Genomic DNA, 21,653 nt, shown 5'->3' with positions numbered 1-21,653 from the left:
TAGGACATTTGAGCCCTTGTTCCCGATGCACTCCCAAGCAACACTCGCAGACAGGAAGTCCGAAATAGAGTTGACTTTAATGGAGACCACACAGGCCTACAGAGCTTGCAAACATAAAAAGGCAGGAATGGAGCAAAAGGGACATACAACAGAATATATGGGGGAATAGTTCATATCATGATAGCACAGGTTGGCATGGTAACCCCTCAGTCCAACAGGCCAGGCTCCCACGAGCCCCCGCAAGCTTCAAAGCCTAAGAGGAACGCGATCGTTAGGAAAACAGTCCTTGAGCACAGCAGAGCATCTGTGTGAAACCAAAACTATCCCTAAACGCAGAAAGCAGGCCTGACATTCTGCTCCCCTTAGGGCCCCCTCCCGTCCTGCAAGGGGGATGGTTTGTGGGGGTAGGCGGCATGGAAGGCGCGCACCACGTGCAAGGCGGAGACATCGCATGAACGAACCCATTCGTCATAGGCAGGGGGGAAGTGCTTCCAACGAACCAGATACTGGAGGGAGTTGTGACGAATACGGGAGTCCAGGATCTTAGCAACTTCGAAATGCTCCTCCCCCCCCCCACACCATCACTGGTTGCTCCAGAAGTGGATCGGGATGCCACTCCGGGGAGGCAACATGAGGTTTCAAAAGGCTTACATGGAAAACTGGATGGATGCGTCTTAGAGTCTTTGGAAGGGAAAGTTCCACCGTTACCAGGTTAATGATCCGAGAAATGGGATAGGGACCTACGTATTTGGCACTGAGTTTATTACATGGGCGGGTGCACCGGAGGTTCTTGGTGGACAGGTAGACCAACTCGCCCACTTTAAAGTCCTGGCTAGGAGACTGGTGTTTGTCAGCTTGAGCCTTGTATTTACATTTAGCCCGTTCAAGATTTTTCACTAGCCAGGGCCAGGTGGTGTGAATTGCATCCACCCAAGCTGCCACATCTTTGCCACCCTCCTCCCCCAAAACATCGACATGGCCAATAGGACTAAAGTCCTGGCCATATACCTTCTGAAACGGGCTGAAACCTGTGGATTGATGTACAGCATTGTTATAAGCATACTCAGCAAAAGGCAACAACCCAACCCAATCATCTTGGTGATAATTCACATAGCAACAGAGGTAACATTCCAATACTGCATTAACATGTTCAGCTTGCCCATCAGTCTGGGGGTGGAAAGCACTAGAGAGACCCTGTTCCACCCTGACCAGTTTGAGGAAAACCTTCCAGAATTTTGCGACATAACTACTTCCGAGGTCGCTCACAATCTTGCGCGGAAATGAATGTAGTCAGAAGACATGTGACACAAAGAGGCGGGCCAACTTTGGGGCAGAGGGAATGCCGGCGCATGGAACAAGATGTACCTGTTTAGAGAACAAGTCGGTAATAACCCACAAAACAGTTTTTCCTTCACTGAGAGGAAGATCAGTCATGAAATCCATAGTGATTACTTCCCAGGGTCTAGAAGGGACTTCTAACGGTTGCAATAGTCCAGGGGGCTTCCCTTGGGACCTTTTGACAGTGGCGCAGACTGGGCAACTGCGGATGAACGAGTCTACATCTGCACACATGCCTGCCCACCAGAATTGGCTGCATAATAAGTGGAGCGTTTTCAGAAAACCAAAGTGCCCTGTGGTTTTGGCTCCATGGGCTAGTTGCAGGACTTCTCTTCGTAACCCCGTAGGCACATACAGTTTCGAGTCTCTGTACCAATAACCTCCCCGTTCTAGCAAAGAATGGGGAAGGAGGTGAGCAGAGAGGTCTGCTTGGCAGTGGGAACAGAGAGAGTCTAGAAAAGACACAGGCAGATCCATCTTACCCTGAGAGGTAGGCGGGACATGGTCAGGCTGAGTGGGAGCAGAGTTCGGGGGTGAAGAGGGGGGTTGCGCAAGTGGCTCGTTTTGGCTTCCGGGTGTCGGAGGAGTGGATGGAGCAGGCGAGGGAGTCTGGTTCAAGTTTCGGGTGGCGGTCTCTCCCCCCCCCCCCGAGCGTTCATGTCGACTGGTCCAGAATGAGAGCGGAGTTGGGTCTGGGATCTGGTTTGGACTGCCAGCGTAGGGAGCTCTCCTCTGTGCGCAGGGGAGAAGAGCGATTCGGTGGGGCGGTCTACCTTGGCAGGATACTGGGAAAGTCGAGATAAGGCATCTGCTAGCACATTGTGTTTACCGGGGACATGCTTGAGCACGAAACGGAATTGGGCGAAGATGTCAGCCCAGCGTAGTTGTTTCGCGGACAGTTTACGGGTCCCAGTGAGCGCCTCTAGGTTTTTGTGATCTGTCCAGACCTCAAAGGGGACCTTAGAGCCCTCAAGGAACTGCCTCCAAATAGTGAGGGCATGGTAGACAGCAGCTGCCTCCTTTTCCCAGATGGGCCAGTTCAGTTGTGAGTGCGCGAATTTTTTAGAGAAATAAGCGCAGGGGTGTAATAAACCATCTGTACCTTGTTGCAAAAGAGCACCTCCCATGGCCTCGTCGGAAGCGTCTACTTGTACTATAAACATGTGTTCAGGATCGGGATGCTTTAGCACAGGTTCTGTGCCGGCGTAGGCCAAGGGCTGGGCGGTGCCCGCAGTCCTCAGACGTGCGGGAGGTATCTAGCCCCTTTCGGAGCAGGCAACAAAGATTATGCTATCTACCAAGGTCAGAAGTCAGAGGCGTCGTGAAAGCAGGCAGGAGTCCATGGCTGGAAAGATCAATCATGAGCGGTAGCAGAAACACAGAGAAACACGGTTGCTTCCGCAAAGTGAAAGCATGCCTGCACTGCCTTTATCAGTCAGTGCACTTCCAAGCTAGGCTTCATCCTGAAATGACTCAGCACCAGTTCTCTGTCTGCTTAGCCTCTCCAAGCGAGCACTTCTCCTTTTACCCTGCAAAATCACACACTGCCGAGTCCTGATATGCCTATCAGGTTCAGGTGAGCTTGGAGAGCTGCCATTCTCAGCTTCCACTGCAGGGGTTGGGGGAAGAGTAGCGTCTGTCTGCCCTTGTTCCATCTCTCTGCCTAGCTGTGTTTCCTGCTGAGTTGTTTCAGGCTCCTGTGCTACTGACTGCAATGGAGGTACTGAAGGCCCAGAGGCAACCTGTTCTTCCACTTCAGCTTCAGAGTCCTCCGAGTCCTCAGCTCCCAAGGCAGGGCCCATGACAGGTTCGGAGGTGAACAGTTGCTTAAGGGTTTGGAAAGCGGTTTGGCACTGGGGAGTCCATTGGATCTTTGCTGTGGGCAACGTGGCTGAAGCTCCCTTTCCCTTTGTCTTAAGATCAGTGATTGGGAGTGCCACTTGAGTGAAATTGGGAATGAACCCTCGATAGAAGTTGGCAAAATCTAGAAATTGCTGCACCTGTTTGCGGGTAGAGGGTGGATCCCAATCAATTACGGACTGTACCTTTGTAGGATCCATGGTGAGACCTTGGTGCGATATAATGTAGCCCAAAAATGTCAAATGTGCTTGGTGGAACTCGCATTTGGATGCTTTAGCATAGAGGTGGTTGTCTCTGAGGCATTGTAACACCTCCCTCACTAGCGCAACATGCTCATCCATAGATTTGGAATAAAGGATATCGTCCAGATAAACCACCACACCTCGGTATAACAAGTCATGTAGGATTTCGTTAATAAATTGCATGAAGACCCCCGGAGCCCCCTGTAATCCAAACGGCATTACAAGAAATTCAAACATACCAAAACAGCTGGAAAAGGCAGTGAGGGGCTCGTCTCCGTCACGAATCCTAACTCGATAGTACGTTTCGACTAAGTCCAGTTTAGGGAAAATGTGCCCCTCCTTCAGTTGCCCTTAGATGTCCGATATCAAAGGGATGGGGTAGGCATTGGTTTGAGTAACTGCATTGAGTTTCCGAAAATCGATGCATAGGCGTAAATCACTCATTTTCTTGCAGACAAAGAAAGCGGGGGCTGAGTTCGGGGCAGAGGACGGTCGGATAAACCCATGAGCAATATTCTTGTCTAAAAAGTCTCGTAATACAGTACATTCAGCAGCGCTCATAGGGTAGATTTTACTGTTCGGAAGCTTACCATCCCCCACTACTTCAATGGTGCAGTCCGTCCTGCGATGGGGGGGGGTAGCACATCGCACTCCTTCGCATCAAACACCTCTGCAAAGTCTCGATATTCAACGGGTAGCAAGGAAGGAGGGGGTGTCAGATATCAAGGCTGGGGCTGTCAGAAGGGCAACCGCAATTTCATGATGGTGCCGGGCGCAGTTGGGGTCGGAAAACGTAATAGTATCGGCTTTCCAGTCTATAGAAGGGCTGTGCCCTTTGAGCCAGTTTATTCCCAGAATGACTTCGTATTTGATAGGGGCTATGGTAAAGATGATTTGTTCCCAATGAGAGCCAATGCCCATCGTGATGCCGTGTGTTCGGCCGTCTACTGCCCCCCCTAAAGCTACTGCCATCCATTTGGGCAAATTGGATGGGTTCGGGCAGTGTCACTGATTTGACTTTAAGAGCATTGAAAGTGGCCTCATTGATCAGGGAGTGCCCACAACCAGAGTCTATGAGTGCTTTGACATGTAACTGGGGGCCTCTTTTGTAATGTTGTAACACTACGTCCACATATACAGTATTTTCAACTTCACTCACCATAACAGGAGCCTTGGGATTCGCAGGAGAAGCTGCAGAGGTCTGCGGTGTCGCTCTGCTCACCGCAGACCTTGCCCATTTTTTGACAGATCGAGAGGAGATTCCAGATTGAGGGCAGGGGGATTCCAGGTGTGATCGTCATCCGAAGAAGGAAAACTGTCCCCCAGTGGGGCACTTGTAATCCGAGACCCCGGTGGGTCGGTAGACGCAGATTCTCCGACGTGAAGTGCAGAGGGCGCGTGCCGTCCTGGAGCTGCGCTATGGGTGGCTGCGGTGCCTCTGCGTTGAGGTCGTCCACGGGTCCGGGGTGGTCCGTCCGGTCAGGGAGGAAGAGTGAGGTCCGGACGGCGAGGACAGGCAGATGCAAAGTGACCCATATTGCCGCAAACGAGACAGGCTCCTCTCTGGAACCAGGATTCGCGGTCTGGTACAGGCCACGTTGGTCTCCGTGGAGCAAGGGTTGAGGCTTTCGAAGGAGGTTTTGGATGATTGCCCCCCTCTCTGGTCCGACGGCAGACTAGAGATATGAACTGGCGGTGGCTTTCCACCTCCTCAGCCAGTAAGATCCAATCATCCAGGGTGTCGGGATCCCGTTGCATATACGCCCAGTTAAAAATGTCAGGGTGAAGCACTTCCCGGAAATAGTGTATTCGGGTGGCTTCAGGCCAATCCACTATTTTGCTAGCGAGTCGGTGGAACTCATCTGCAAATTCCCGGACGGGAGTAGAGCCTTGCCGGAGTTGCAGGAGTTCGGCTTTAGCCCTTTCTCCCAAGAAGGGATCCTTGAACCGTCTCCGCAGAGCGAACATGAAATTGTTAAGAGAGCGGATGGATCGGGCCCGAGTGTCAAACTGGAGGACCATCCAGTCGGCCGCTTTCCCCATCAATAAAGAGGCCACGAAACGAACCCGGCTTTCCTCAGTAGGGAAGTACTGTCCTTGTTCCCTCATGTAACTGTCCACATGATGTAGAAAACAGGGTAGAGTTTCGATTGAGCCATCGTAGGTCGTTTTCAACCGAGGTTGATTCCATTGTATGGGCAAAGGGGCAGGCGGTTGTCCTGGGGGCGGCAGCTGCGGGGCTCCAGGAGCCGACACACCCGGTGCTCCAGGGGCCGGTGGTTGCCCTGGAGGCGGCTGAGGTGGCACTCCAGGAGCTGGCACAACCGGGGCCCCAGGAGCTGGCACAACTGGGCCCCCGGGACCAGGTAGAACTGGCTGAGCTGGCTGAGCTGGTACCAGTTGGGCTGGAGTAGCCAGTGCTTGTTGCAAATGGTCGTTTTCCCAAAACAAACGTTCCATTTGGTCCTGCAGGCGGGTCACACGGTCATTCAAGTCCCGGTTTTGGCTCCGCAAGAGGTACACTTCATCTCCAGTTCCCCCCGTACGCCGGGCCTGGCTAACTCGAAGACCAGTAGCCCAGTGGGATCCATCCCCATACAGGTCTTCCTTGCCGGAGTAGTCTGATTCTGGTAGATGTTCTGCAAGGCGCCATGCACGTTGTGTGGTGCGAGACGGGGCAAAGACCGGGGAAAATGTGGACCCTAACGAGAGTCCAACTCCTACAGTGTCTTTAGGGCGTACATCCGCGGCCACTCGCGCACGGTCTGCGGCCAATCGTTGCTCCTTCTCCCTTTCGGCCTGAGCCTTGGCCGCCGCCGCATCCGCTGCTCGCAACTGTTCCTCAGTCTTCTTTTGGTCGGCGAGGGTCTGGGCAGCTTCGAGGTTCAAGGCAGCGGTCGTGGTGACGATCGAAAGGGCTTCTTGCTCTAGAAGAGCTAGGAGCGGGGCAGATTCCCCACCAAGCAGAGGTTGCACTTGGACAGCCAGTGCGGCTGCACCAACCCCGAACGTCGGGGTTAACAGTTGTGTTAGATTGGCCACCGTGGTTGTGGTCGGGGGCAGTCCCACAAATAATAACGGCATTTTGACAGCGACCTGCCGTGCTTCCGCTTGACACGCAGCAGGGTCAGGTACTAGTGACAGCAGGGATCCCCCCCGCCAGCGTTCCCGCCATGGCTCGAGGCGAGTCGGGGCGGTTAGGGGCCGCTGCCGAGTTCTGTTGAGTCTCTTGCAAAGTCAACCTCGCCAACAAGCAAGTCAAGGTTACCAAGTCCTCCTGTGTGGCACGCACTTCGTCCAACAGCCCGTCCAGGACCAAGAGTTCGTGATAGGCATCCCGATCCAAGTCCTCGGACGTCCAAGGCTTCGCGTCAGCAAGGGAGCGCCACTGAACCTGAATAAGTTCCACTAGGCAGTTGATTTCCGCATCAGTCCGTACACCTTCGAGGAGCACATCATGCAGCAGAGTAGGGTCGTCAGGGCAGGTTGACGTTCCCAACAGTAGGGCCCAGTGGTCCAAGTCCTCCAGGATTCCACACAGGGAACTTGAAGCTGAGGTACAGGCGAACCCTCCAGGGCTCTAGCCAGGCAGGTGGAAGGAGGGAGGGATTCCTGCCTTAATGTAAGCACTTGTTCCCGATGCACTCCCAAGCAACACTCGCAGACAGGAAGTCCGAAATAGAGTTGACTTTAATGGAGACCACACAGGCCTACAGAGCTTGCAAAAATAAAAAGGCAGGAATGGAGCAAAAGGGACATACAACAGAATATATGGGGGAATAGTTCATATCATGATAGCACAGGTTGGCATGGTAACCCCTCAGTCCAACAGGCCAGGCTCCCACGAGCCCCCGCGAGCTTCAAAGCCTAAGAAGAATACAATCATTAGGAAAACAGTCCTTGAGCACAGCAGAGCATCTGTGTGAAACCAAAACTATCCCTAAACGCAGAAAGCAGGCCTGACAATGACATTGATTCATAGGGTCACCATGAGTCGGGAGCAACTTGATGGCACTTCACATACAAACACACACATCAACTAAATCCTGCACAGCCGTCTCTGTCCCATAGCCTGGCCTGAAGCCAGAATGAAAAATGTCTAGAACAGATGAGTTATCCAAAAAGACCTGCAGTGGCTGTGTTACTGCTGTTTCAATCGCTTTCCCTAGGAAAGGCAGATCAGATACAGGTCGATAATTGGTTACATCACATTTCTGTAGGGATGGGTTGTTGTTGTTGTTTTTAAGCAAAATCCAATGCAAAAATTCTGAATTTACAAAATAAAATTGTGTACTTGAGAGAAGTTACAATTCAGTTATCTTTTGTTCATACGGTTGCCAGCTCTGGGTTGGGAAATACCTGGAATTTTTTTTTTGGGGGGGGAGCCTGAGGAGGGAAGGGTTTGTGGAGGGGAGGGACTTTAGTGGGGTATAATGCCATAGAGCCCACCCTCCAGAGCAGCTATTTTCTCCAGGTGAACTGAACTCTGTCACCTGGAGATCAGTTGTAATTCCAGGAGATCTTGCAGCGAAAGCATTCACATATGCTCCTTTGACTGCAGGAAGGCTGACACAATGAAGCAGCTACAAAAAGAAAGAAGGCGTTTTTAAAGTTGCCTGTGGAAGTCATTTAGCTGAAGAAGCCACAATGTGGTGAAAACGCTGACACATTCCAGAAGGTGCGTTTCTTCCCTCCTCCTGTTCAGGAGTTGGACCGCTATCTCCCCTCCTCCCGTTTGGGAGTTGGACTGCTATTTTGTCAGCAAAAGAATTGATTTGTTACCTTTGCAACTTTGATGAAATGCTAGTTGTTCAAGTTAATGGAAACAGAGCATCTGTATGGACTTATTCCTTCTGTTTTGTACTGTTGTAAGAGTAGGTTTTCTTATGTGCATAGTATGTTTATAGGTATGGTTGCCAGGTCCCCACTTACCTTTGGCAGGAGGTTTCTGTTTTGTTGTGTGCGTGCGGTTGTAAACCGGAAGTGCCGCCTGGCGTGCGGGGCTGCAGCAGGAGGCCCGCTCGCCCCAGGAGGGCAAGGGAAGGTTCCCGGCTGGCGTACAGGCTTGCAGTGGGTGGCCCGATCACCCCAGGGAGAAAGAGGAGAGGCTTCCCGCCTGGCGCGCGGGCCTGCAGCGGGCAGCTCGCTTGCCCCGGGGAGGGAGAGGAGAGGCTTCCTGGCTGGCATGCAGGCCTGCAGTGGGTGGCCCACCCGCCCCGGGGAGGGTGAGGGAAGGTTTCTGGCTGGTGCGCGGGCCTGCAGTGGGCAGCCCACTCGCCCCGGGTAGGGAGAGGGAAGGTTCCCGGCTGGTGTGCGGGCCTGCACGTGTACAATTGCCCACCGACCCTCAGCTGGTCAGCGGGCAGAGGGACACTTTACCGGGGGTTTGCCCCCCACCAGTGGGCACCTAGCAACCCTATTTATAGGTTGTATGTTGTAAGTGTTTGCACACTGTAATTGAGGATATACAATACATGTTGAGAGGTTTAGTCTAGTGCTGGTTTATTTTTGTTGCATCACCTGGAGGTTGGCAACCCCATTTGATAAATTAATGTGCCTCTCCATGTCTTCATAAGCACACAAGACAGCATGGTTGACCCTTTTTGAATGATGGTTAATTCCTCCATTGTCTCTGGATGTGATATGAGCAATCCCTATTGAGAAACAGAAGCTGCAGTTCAGTGAGAATAAGTTTATTTTGAGAGCTTCCTTCCTGTCGGCTTATCATCTGCAAACGTGACAGAAGAGAAAGCTTTCTGCCAGCTACCACCAGGCTTTGGAAGCTGGTTGCCAATTCCAGAGCACTCTGTGATTTGAGTCCCTTTCTTCGGCTGTCAGTTTTTATTAGCAGTTTCAATTCGCTTTGCTTTCCTCTGCTGTTCTCTCCGCCTCCTCCCCTCCTCTGAGGAGCAAACTAGACCTTACAAGAAAAGCATGTAATGAAGCCCTCTCAAAAGAAGGGCCCCCCCCCATGAAAGGCAGCATTGAGAGCCAACAATTTGGAGAACAGAAGAGACAGAAGGGGAAAGGGTTAACCCTTTCTTCACCAACCCCTTTCCCCACTTAAAATGACCTACCCAAGTAGGGTTGCCATCCTCCAGGTAGTTAGCAATCCAAAAGGACACCTCTGTACCAATACCTAAGGTTAGTAACTAAGCACAGACTATGGCTATATATAACTCTATGATAAGTGTATTTGAATGATTCACAAAGGCTGCAAGGCCAATGTTACATAAAAATTACACTGGTACTACAAAAAGTACGAAAAGTTCAGTCACATTCATTCCAAAAATACAATCTTCTCTGAAGGATGGTGCACAGTGACGATGCCTAGGGAGACGATTGTTTCACAGTTCTTCATCAGTCCCGTTCCTGTACCAATAAACATATCTTACAATATTGTGCAATAAATATCTAAACCTCTATATTAACAATATTATCAAATATCAAATCATGCTTATTTCAAGTTGTTACTTACAGTCATCATATTTGCACACTTATTCCTTAATTTTAGCCTCAGTAGCTCCAATACAGTCTCCAATGATGATTAATCTTCTTATTAAGTATAACAGCAACCACATACAATTTTTTAGTTCCAATATTTCCACAATGGATATCCATTCATAGGTTGCACCAACAGATTCACCTTTCCTCTGTTCCCAACTGGGATACAAGCAGTTGTGGAAAAGATCCACATCAGTGCAGCTTAAGAGTACATTAACATGACATCACAGTAAATCCTTAAAGTGATACACACTCAAATGAAGCATGTTAAATCATTTCCCAGATTTAAACCATATGGTTCTAGGGAATTAAACAGGTGTATGAAATATGCTTCCTTTTGCCTCAATAATCTTTCAGTGTCCCTTCTATCATATCGTTTACCACGCAGTTTCCAGACTACAAAGAAACGCAGGTCGTTAGCATCATGGTGAAGTTTAGTGAAATGAGTCACAACAGGAGCTGAGCAATTTTCTGCCCTAATCCTTGACCTGTGCTCCAAAATTCTAGCTTTAATGGACCGTGTACTAGACCCTACATAAAACTTCTGGCAAGGACAGATCAAACAAAAACACAAAATTGGGTGTTACAATTGGAAAAATCCTTGAGCTTGAATGTAAAGTCAGAATCAACCCTTCTGAACTCTTACTTCCAGACTTAAATTGCATGCCATACAGTTCTGACAGCGAAAATGGCCTCTCCTAGTATCAAATTGTTCTTGAGTAGACATATCAGTATGTACCAATTTGTCCTGTATGGACGTGGTCCTACGGTATCCTATCTTTGGTTTTTTCTCACAGCCAGGTATATCAGACACTAAGTGCCAATGTTTATATATAATATTGTCGAAGGCTTTCACGGTCAGAGTTCATTGGTTCTTGTAGGTTATCCGGGCTGTGTAACCGTGGTCTTGGAATTTTCTTTCCTGACGTTTCGCCAGCAACTGTGGCAGGCATCTTCAGAGTAGTAACACTGAAGGACAGTGTCTCTCAGTGTCAAGGGTGTAGGAAGAGTAATATATAGTCAGAAAGGGGTGGGTTTGAGCTGAGTATTGTCCTGCAAAAGTAATGTGCTAATCATTGTCCTGTAAGTATCAAGATAATGTGCTAATGATGGTATGGTATGTTAATATGGAACCATTGTATCCTGAAGTGATCTGTTAATGTGTGTAATCCAAAGCTAATTTGCATGGCTATTGTTGAATGTTGTCTTTGTTAGTCTGGAGGTTTTTTAGAACAGGAAGCCAAGCCTTATTCATTCTTAAACTCTCCTCTTTTCTGTTAAAGTTGTGCTGGTGTTTATGAATTTCAATGGCTTCTCTGTGCAATCTGACAAAATAGTTGGTAGAATTGTCCAGTCTTTCAGTGTCTTGGAATAAGACCCTGTGTCCTGTTTGTGTCAGTCCATGTTCAGCCACTGCTGATTTCTCAGGTTGGCCAAGTCTGCAGTATCTTTCACGTTCTTTTATCCTTGTTTGTATGCAGTGGCTGAACATGGACTGACACAAACAGGACACAGGGTCTTATTCCAAGACACTGAAAGACTGGACAATTCTACCAACTATTTTGTCAGATTGCACAGAGAAGCCATTGAAATTCATAAACACCAGCACAACTTTAACAGAAAAGAGGAGAGTTTAAGAATGAATAAGGCTTGGCTTCCTGTTCTAAAAAACCTCCAGACTAACAAAGACAACATTCAACAATAGCCATGCAAATTAGCTTTGGATTACAAACATTAACAGATCACTTCAGGATACAATGGTTCCATATTAACATACCATACCATCATTAGCACATTATCTTGATACTTACAGGACAATGATTAGCACATTACTTTTGCAGGACAATACTCAGCTCAAACCCACCCCTTTCTGACTTTATATATAATGTTAGTAATATGGCTGGATAAGTGCGAAAATTGAAAAGCAAAGGTAAGTTGGTCATGCTGTTTTTTTTCTCTCATTGGAATGACCATTAAGCAAATCATTCCTACATCTAGTTTCAGTTTTCTTTCTTGCATCATTAACAACCGAGGGTGGATAGCCTCTTTGTCTCAGTGCTATGGCTAGACTGTCTGCATTTCTTTCATACTGATAGTCCCTAGAATTGTTATGCTTGATTCTTATAAATTGGCCATAGGGCAGATTTACTCTGAGGTGTTTAGGGTGGTGAGACTTGAAGTGAAGTAAAGCATTACAATCTGTCGGTTTCTTATAAGAACTGACTTGGAAAGTATTGTTGTCACTACGCAATACCATGGTATCCAAGAATGGAAGTTGTCTGGAGTCCATACTACCAGTAAATTTAATAACAGAACAACTGTTCAGCCAATCAAGATATTTAATGAAATCAAGATCAAAGGAGAATACATGTTATTAAATTTACTACCTCCAGGTAGTAGCAGGAGATCTCCTGATATTACAAGTGATCTCCAGCCAAATACCTAAATATTTTATTTTATGTTCTATAGTAAAACCAGTATTCTTTGACAATTCTTGCTGCTGTGAGAGTGTCATATTTTTAACCAATATTTTCATTTTATTTTTATTCATTTTAAAGCCTGCAAGTTTTCCATAAATCTCCACCTTTTTTTCCATTCTTCAAACTGACTAATAGGGTTAGTTAAGAAACAAACTAAATCATCCACATATGCTTTAACCTTAAAGTGATTTCTCCCAACCTTATATCCTATAATATTTACATTATTTCTAATCTTTTTCAATAAAACTTCTAGTGTTATTATAAACAATAATGGTGAAAGAGGGCAACCTTGTCTGGTGCCCTTTTGAATTTCAAATTGTGATGTTAAATCCCCGTTTATCAACTATCTAGCAGATTGGTAAGTATAAATCTTTCCAATAGCTAATTGGAATTTTTTTCCAAAATCCATATATTCTCATACTTTTTTCATAAATTTCCAATTTGCATTATCAAACGCTTTCTCTGCATCCAAGAATATCATTGCCAAAGGTGTAGTACTAAATTCCACACATTCTAAAAGATCTAATACTACTCTAACATTTTGGCTAATCAGCCTTCCCGGAAGAAAGCTTGCTTGATCATTATGAATAGTCTGACTCAATATTTTTTTCAATCTATTGGTCTATAATTTTTAACATCTAATAAATCTGAGTTTGGTTTAGGAATTAAAACTATGTTTGCTTGTTTCCAGGTATTTGGAACGGATCCACCCTGCAAGCAATTATTCATCACTTTCAAAAGACATGGAGAAATTTGTTCCATAAAAACTTTATAATAAAATGTAAAACCATCTGCACCTGGTGCTTTATTCAATTTACTTTTACCTATTGCTACTTTTAATTTGGTACCAAATTAATACAGATCTGAAAAACTGGCAAAAAATACCTTTGTCATTATGGGGTAGAATTTCAGTTGTTAAAATGATGGTTTTACCCAAGATGCTTGGATAAATCTTGGATAATGTTAGAGGATATTGAATTATTAGAACTTGAGGGTTATAATTTACACTTTGGATGGCACACTTACTTATGGTATGAGAAAGAAAAAGTAAATAGAGATTTTAATATTCATATTATTAGAGCTGGATTGTTTAAAGTGTGGAAAAAGTATAGAAAGATTTTAGAAAATAAAACCCCGGGATGGGTCAATCCAGTGGAAGCTTTTATGAGAAGAGGAATCCAGTTGAATTTAGAAATGGATATATATAGAAATATTATTAATTGGAAAGAAGGGACATGGGTTTTAAAAAGCAGGGAAGAACTTGATACAAAAGATTGGTTTTTATACTATAAATTAAGGGATATATTTAATAAAGATAATCAATTTGGATTTAATAAAAACAAATCGGAATTAGAGAAACTATTAATAAAAGGAAATAAAGGATTGATAGGTAGAATGTATAAATTATTAATGGTAATTAATTTAGAACAAGAAAGAATTAAACCAATTATGATTAAATGGATGAAGGAGCTAGGTTTTAATATAGATCTGGAACGATGGGAAAAATTATGGAAGAGAGAATTTAAATTCACAATAACTAATGAAGTTAGAGAAAATTTATATAAAATGTTTTATAGATGGCATATAACACCAGTGATGATTTCCAAAATGAATAGAGAAGACAAGGGATTGTGTTGGAAATGTGGGAAGGAAAGAGGTACATATATGCATGTATGGTGGTTTTGTAAAAAAATTAAAAAAAATTGGAAGAAAGTTTTGGGGGAAACGAATAATTTGATTAATTGTAGTGTGAAAAGAAAACCATTATTTTGTTTATTGGGAATACCACCAAAAATATGAATGATAATGATAGAATTATTTGCCAGTACAGTTTTGCTGCTGCAAGAATTGTGATAGCTAAAGTTTGGAAGCAAGCAAATAAACCTTCAATTAATATCTGGAGAGAGAAATTATGGATGTATATGAGGATGGCCAAATTAACAGATTTCCTACATGGAAAAGATATGGAAACGTTTAAACAAACTTGGTCAAAGGCCGCCTCATATTGGGATAAGTTGGCCAAAATTGATTTTATGGTTATAATTAACGAGTTATAGAAATTAGAGTAATTTTATACCTTTGTATTTTTTAAAAAATAAAAACTGATTAGACACCACTATGGAAGTCGGGTGAAGGGTCACTGTTATTGGTGGGTGGAGGGGGAAGGGGTATCTCTTTTTTGAATATTAGAGTTTTCATAATTAAGATTGTAATAACTACGATATATGGATACTCTTCCGAGTTTGTATTTTGTATTTTGTGTTACTTATTGATATTTTTTGTACTGTTTTTGTTTATATTTTTCTATTTGTTAATTTTTTTGTTTTGTTTTTTTAAAAAAATAAAAATTTATATAAAAAAACACAAGTGATCTCCAGCCAATAGAGATCAGTTCCCTTCGAGAAAAGGGCCACTTTGGCCATTGGACTCTATGGTATTGAAGTCCCTCCCCTCTCCAAGCCCCGCCCTCCTCAGGCTCCACACCCAAAAACATCCTGCTGGTTACAAAGAGGAACCTGGCAACCCTAATCCCCAAGCACCACCTCCAATTTTCCCGTCATTTCCCAAGTCAATGTTGGCAGCCCTGTCCCTAACGCATCCAGCTACCAACAGTTACAATTTCTGTCACCTCTTTCCTTGCCTTGAGGAGGACAGAAACCCAACCTTGACCTCTTTAAGTAAGCCTCCCGTGACTGAACAGATACAAGCTGTTTTTCTAGCAAATGTCCCCACTGTCCTCTGGCAATAAAATCTTCACTGTCCACACCTCCTCCTCATGACACCTACCTGTGCTCCAAAGAACTCTGGACAAGTTCATTTCAGCATGTTATCCTTACCTTGTGAGTAGGGTTGCCAGATCCTGATTGGGAAATACCTGGAGATTTTGGAGTAAGAGACTGAGGAGGGAGGGGTTTTGTTTGTGGCTTCCTAGAGACACCTGGTTGGCCACTGTGTGAACAGACTGCTGGACTTGATGGGCCTTGGTCTGATCCAGCAGGGCCTTTCTTATGTTCTTGTGGGTTTGGCGAAGGGAGGGACTTCTGTGGCCAAAGAATCCATCTTCCAAAGAGGTAGTTTTCTCCAGGTGAACTGATCTCTGTCACCTGGAGATCAGTTGTAATTCCAGGATATTTCCAGCCACCACCTGGAGGTTAGAAACCCTACTTATGAGGTAGGTAGGTAGTAGAAGTAGTAGAAGAAGAAGAGTTGGTTTTTATGTGTTCACTTTCTCAACTATTTAAAGGAGAATCAAACCGGCTTACAATCACCTTCCTTTCCCCGCCCCACAACAGTCACCTTGTGAAATAGATGGGGCTGGGAGAGTTTGGAGAGAACTATGACTAGTCCAAGGTCACCCAGCAGGTTTCATGTGGAGGAGTGGGGAAACCCTTTGGGCACGAACATTTGCTTACCAGTTTACTCTTTTGATATTACAAAAACTGTGGAAATTGCACAATAGTATAACAGACAATACAACAAAGCATTTGTATTTTATGTAGAAAATATTTTGTAAATAGTTTGGTTATGGAAGTTTTCACATGGGTGTTAGCTTATGCACTTTTATAGTTAGCTTGTGTAATTAAGTTTATATATATATATATATACACATAAATTTGTAATTTGCATATATCCTTGAGCCTAGTGCTATTTTTTTTAATACCTGGAGGTTGGCAAACATACCTTGAAACAATGGACGCGAGCGTGCAAGAACAGACTTGTGCTTCTTATTTCACGACAGCTCTTGCATCATTGGAACTACACTAAGTTGATGTTGCATTCGGTTCGCAGTCCGTTGGATAAGGGCCACCGTTGTGCTGAATTGTTAAGGTGGTGCGTAGGCATTCCCAAACACACTTTCCTCTTTTACAGCCGACAGGCTTGGAGGAAAATTCTACAGCCGTTAGTTTTACAATGCCCGTCTCTGCTCACCTCACTCTGAACAAGCAAAGCCTGAGAAGATATGTGACACCTATAATAATCCTGGCAGGTAGTGGCAGAAAACCTGGCGTCATAAATTGTGTTTTTGTAGAGTGGTGGGAAGTTCTCGGAAGCCTTTTACAGGGTGAATTTCTTTGGAGGAGGGAGGAATGGGGCTGTTAAAAGCATTTCTACAACGTACAATTAAACCAGGATCCCAACTTAATTCACCATGCAAACTGCCAGCCGATGAACTCGGGATTCTTTGAAGAAACTGGGAGGTCTCTGATAAAGAATTAAGCGGTTTACACAGCCTGGGTTGTCAGAGAGAAGTGGGACCAGTCGACCTATAAGGTCGTTTATGCATAGGAATTTTACTGGAGACTCGTTGCTTGCTGGACCCACACTTTCCTGTTGGGAATTTCTGCACCAGCAATATCCAAGCTCAAATTGAATCCCCGCCCCTTTAAATGCTGCTTTGTAATTGGCTTACTTTGTAGAGCTTACTGTGAGAGAAACACACACACACCCCAGGTCCAGGCAACACTCCTCCTCCCACTCCGTCTTGTAAGGTGAAGAGAGCAGCTGCCAGAGACAGATCCTTTTCTGCTGTGGCTCCTCATCTTTGGGACACTCTCCTGCCAACCATGCATCTGGTGCCAAGCGTGGTGAGTTTTAAGGACCAGCTGAAACCATGACTATTTTTCAAGGCGTTTGTGGGCTGTTGATCTGGTGGCACCACCGAGAATGCTCGGGATTTCCTGCTGAGGAACATGGGATTTGTAATAATATCTGCTTCACAATGTGAGCTTCCTTTACAAGTCAGCCGTGCAACCATAATCTCCCCTTCTGAAAGGTGAGAATTTTTGTTTGTGAATGAAAGATGGGAATTCCTCCAGATAGAAAGGTACCCCATCACCTATTGTCTACAGTCTGTGCTATGCATAGACCAAGCTAATTTTTGTTGTTGTTGCTTTGTTTTTAACATTTAATCCTTAGCAAGGGGATATCCTGCTGGCTTTTTTCACTGCAGGTATAAAAATAGCTCAGGCTGCTGCTGAGGCTAAATTAAACTGAATTTAGTAACAATAGAGAGGAGAAGAATTTTACCATAACTGGCAGTCTATACAGAAAGAACGATTTTTAATCTTACACATAATTGATTCTACTCCTTGCTCATGAGCAGATGAGGGACCCTAGCAAAGCAGGTGCAAATCCTTACAAAATCTAATTATCTGCTCCTTAGTTTACCAGCATGGTGAAGTGGTTAAGAGCAGCAGACTCTAAACTGGAGAACTGGGTTCAATTCTTCACTCCTCCACATGAGCGGTGGACTCTAATCTGAAGAACCGGGTCAGTTTCCCCACTCCTCCACATGAGGCCAACTGGGTGACCTTGGGCTAGTCACAGCTCTCTTAGAGCTCTCAGCCTCACCTACCTCACAAAGTGTCTGTTGTGGGAAGAGGAAGGGAAAGTGATCATAAACCAGTTTGATTCTCCTTAAAAGGTCGAGACAATCAGCATATAAAGCCCAACTCTTCTTCCTCTTCCTCCTCCTCTCTGTTAGGGGTGTTTGCTGACTTGTACATGTTAGGCACTCTGTATCTTTAATATTTGACATCAGTGAGAAACTATGAAGGAGGGGTTGAATGACCTTCTACAGTAATTCAGAACTCAGATCTGAAATTTCTTTATATTTGTATGTTTTACTGCCCATGTAATACAGGCTCCTCTGCTAAGCCCTACATAATAAACAGATTTCCTCAGAAGATAAATTAATGCCATCCCCCCCCAAGCCTCCGAAACTCAAAGAAGTGCCGACTGTGTCAAATTTGTGTGAGTTTAGATGAACAGTGCAAGTGAGGTAATGTATGTGTACTTTGTCCTAAACACTGTCACTTCCATGGCAATCTGTATGCACAGGTGAGCATATGAATGGTAGGTCTTTTATGCCTGGCTGTTTCACTCACCGTCACCCCTCTGACATCTTCAGGTCTTTGTGTTGATTATGCATGTGTTTCCCTGTGTGCTGCATGCAATTTCAAATTCAAGACAAAACAGGTCCTTCAAAACGCAGGCAAACGTGGGGAGAGTGAGGTGACCTCTGACGGTTGCAAACAGCATGCATGATCCAAACAAAGACCTGAAGTCATTGGAGGGGTGACGGTGAGTGAAACAGCCAGGCATAAAAGGCAGTACAAAGGAAAGAGAATGTAGGATTGCCGGTCTCCACTCTGAGCGGTGGCAGGAGAAAAACAAAATTAAAAAGGCTGTTGGGCAACAGTGTGACATCACTTCCAGAAAAAAACAGAATTGACCTCATGCCAATCTAGGATTTTTTAAGAGTGAAGGACAATTCAAAACCTGAATCCACCATCTTCTGCCTGCTGAGGTACAGTCCATTCCACCAGCGCACAGTTTGTACGGAAAGAGCAAGTGAGGATGAGAAAGCTGGAACGATGACCATTTTAAGTCATCTCTTTGGTCATTTATGCATGGGAGTTTTACCTGAGGTTTGTTGCTCGCTGGACCAAACTCAAATAAAGTCCCCACGCCTTTCAATGCTACTTTGTAATTGGCTGTAGTGAGAGAAAAGTTCCTCCCCCCCCCAAACCCAAATGCCACATTAAAAAGCATTTTAAGAACAAAAAACAAAAAAACAGAGCAATCTGGAAAGAAGGGGTGGAATACAAGCCTCAGTTTTAAAAAGCCTTTCTTCTGCTCAGAAAGAGCTCTCAGGAAGTATTTGATTGCCCGCCTCTGGACATGCTGCTTTGTAATTGGCTGTGAGCAAAACTAAGCTTGCGTGTCCTGCACTTTGCCTTCTGCATGGAGGTTTCACCTGGGCTGAGCTCAGGGGAGATGGAAGAATTGGATTAACAGAGGAACAGGACTGTCTGGGATTTGGGAGGGTTGGCAGCGAGGTCATCTCTAATGGAGGGAAAACTCATGCATAACTCCAAGGAACAACCGAGGCAGACCGGGGTGAATGTGAGTGAAAGTACCCATGCAAAATCGACCTTTGAGAGTTTTACAGTTTAACCTAGGCTTGCTAGAATGCCCACCATAGCAGGAAATCTCCCAGCCCTGGCTCCCCCCCTCCGCCACCATTGTGCCCTCTAGTGAATGCAAAAAATGAAGGGTGGGAAGCAACGGCATGAGATGACATGACGTCACTTCCAGTTCTACTCAGAAGTGACATCACCGTTTTTACCACAGAGATCAGGAAATCTCTACAGCATTGTGATGACCCTACCAAGTGACATTTATTTCATATCCAGCCCTCGTAACAAATGAGTTCCACTCTTCTGCTCTAAGGCTTTGTGGTGAGAAACAGATAATCTAACACAACTGTAAATTAGTAAACTTCATGGCTTCTGAGTCTCTCATTTTAACCTATGCGTGAGTAAAGAGGGTGTTCAGGAACATGACTTAGACATGATTTTCCTAGGTTTCTTTCTGTGACCTCATTTTTTAAAAAGCTAGCTGCCTAGGAGACTGAGACCTCCCTCCACTCATCCCACAAGGTAAAAGACAGAGATAGACCTAATACTTTTTCAAAGTGACCCAAGTGGACGACTGCCACAATGTATTGGGAGGTGAGTTTCACAAGGCGATGGTGAGCTTCTTGTTTCGTCACCCCCTCTGTCCTCTCTCCACATTCCAGGGTATGTCCCCCCCCCCGCAAAGAAAAAAAACTTTTCACTCCCGTTTTATACTCTCCTCCTTGTAGGCTTTAAGTGGGGCATTCACCACCGCTTCCTTGCCAAATAGCTTCTTTTCTTCCTGCCACAGAATTTTCTGACTGGAAAAAACGGTGACAGAAATGTTATGCTAGCCTGCAATTCCTGTTTTACATTTTCCTGACAAGTGATAATTCAATTTTGGAGCCAACTCAACATGTTCACGTTATCAAGGGTTGTATCTTTATCTTAATGATTTGACCGTCCATGTGAATAATGTTCCAGTAAGTGAGATAGCCTTGCTTGGAACTCGTAATGGCACGGCGGCTGCTCTTCCCTTCCTTCTTTGCCTGTCTTCTATTTAAGAGTTGACTCATTTCAATGCTTTCACACTGCCTTTCACATTACTTTACACAACAATCATTTCTTTTGAGTGGCATGCCAAGTAAGTGTCATCCAAAAGGTTTCCAGTGAAGGAATGTTACCATTGGATCAAGGCAAGATCCTTAGGAGCCAGCATAACCCCATGCTGGCTTAAGGTGCCACCTTACCATGGAAAAAGGTGGCACCTACACCAGCTCAGGGGAAACACTCCATTGTCCAGGAGCCACTGGGCCCGCCACCAGCAGGGATTTCCCGGAAGGAAAAGCCCATGCCAGGGTGTGTGTGTTGGGGGGGATGTTCCCAGCAGCAGAACTGCCTTTGGGCAGCTTCCTAACGCCGTTCACTCTGGGAACGCCCCCTCACACAGCAGCATAGCTACAACACCTTTTTTGGTGTCGTAGCCTCGCTGTTCTCAATGGGGCATCTTTTCTTTTTTTCTATTTTTTAAAAAAAGTTAATCCTTTTATTTTTACCTTTGCGGTGGTCGGGAAGCCTCTGATGAGGAGGTGTTGGTGCACCAATCCTGGCTGCCATGAAAATATCCCCCTCCCTTAGAAATGGGCTGCCTGGGTTGGATTCTGTGGATCTATGGAAGGACAAACCTTCCCTGAATGAAAGGCATGTGGAAGATTCTCTGGAAAGCTGATCCTCTTCTCAAGCCCTGATCTCTGTGCCCCTGCCTGGCAACCTGAGAAAGGCTTTTGTGTTCAAGTGGGAGTGCTTTGACTTTGGAATGCTCTGTGTCATGGGTCAGCCTGCTGGGGCTTCCTCATAGAATGAAGACTTTGAAGCTGAAGGCTATGAAAGAAAGGAGCAGCAGCAGGCTGAGCAGCCACAGGCAGATGGGTCCTCCCCGTGTCTGCTGCCACCCAGCAGAGGAGACTCACCTGTGTCAGAGGTCCAGGCACAAGCAGTGCCACCAGAGAGCCCCCCAAAGCCACTGGAGCAGAGGTGCAGGAGACTCAGGGCACAGTACATGAGCAAAGAAGGAGTGCTAGACTGCAGGCCCAATGAGGAGCACTCCCTGCTGACAGTGATAAGATTAATGAGCTTCACCAGGTAGGAAATGCTGAGGTGGGATAACAAGCAACAGCTGGTTCCCCCAGCCCTACTTAAGCCATCAAGCAGGCTTGGCTGTCTTTCAAGCAACTTGTGTCCAACCTCCCTGTGTATCGGTCTTGGCTCCATGCTATACTTTGGATTACTGGTATCCTGACTTCTTGGACTGACCCTGACTCAAGCCT

Source organism: Euleptes europaea, chromosome 5 (genome assembly GCF_029931775.1).
Source record: "Euleptes europaea isolate rEulEur1 chromosome 5, rEulEur1.hap1, whole genome shotgun sequence".
NCBI lineage: Eukaryota > Metazoa > Chordata > Lepidosauria > Squamata > Sphaerodactylidae > Euleptes > Euleptes europaea.
Note: the sequence above shows the minus strand (reverse complement) of the source record.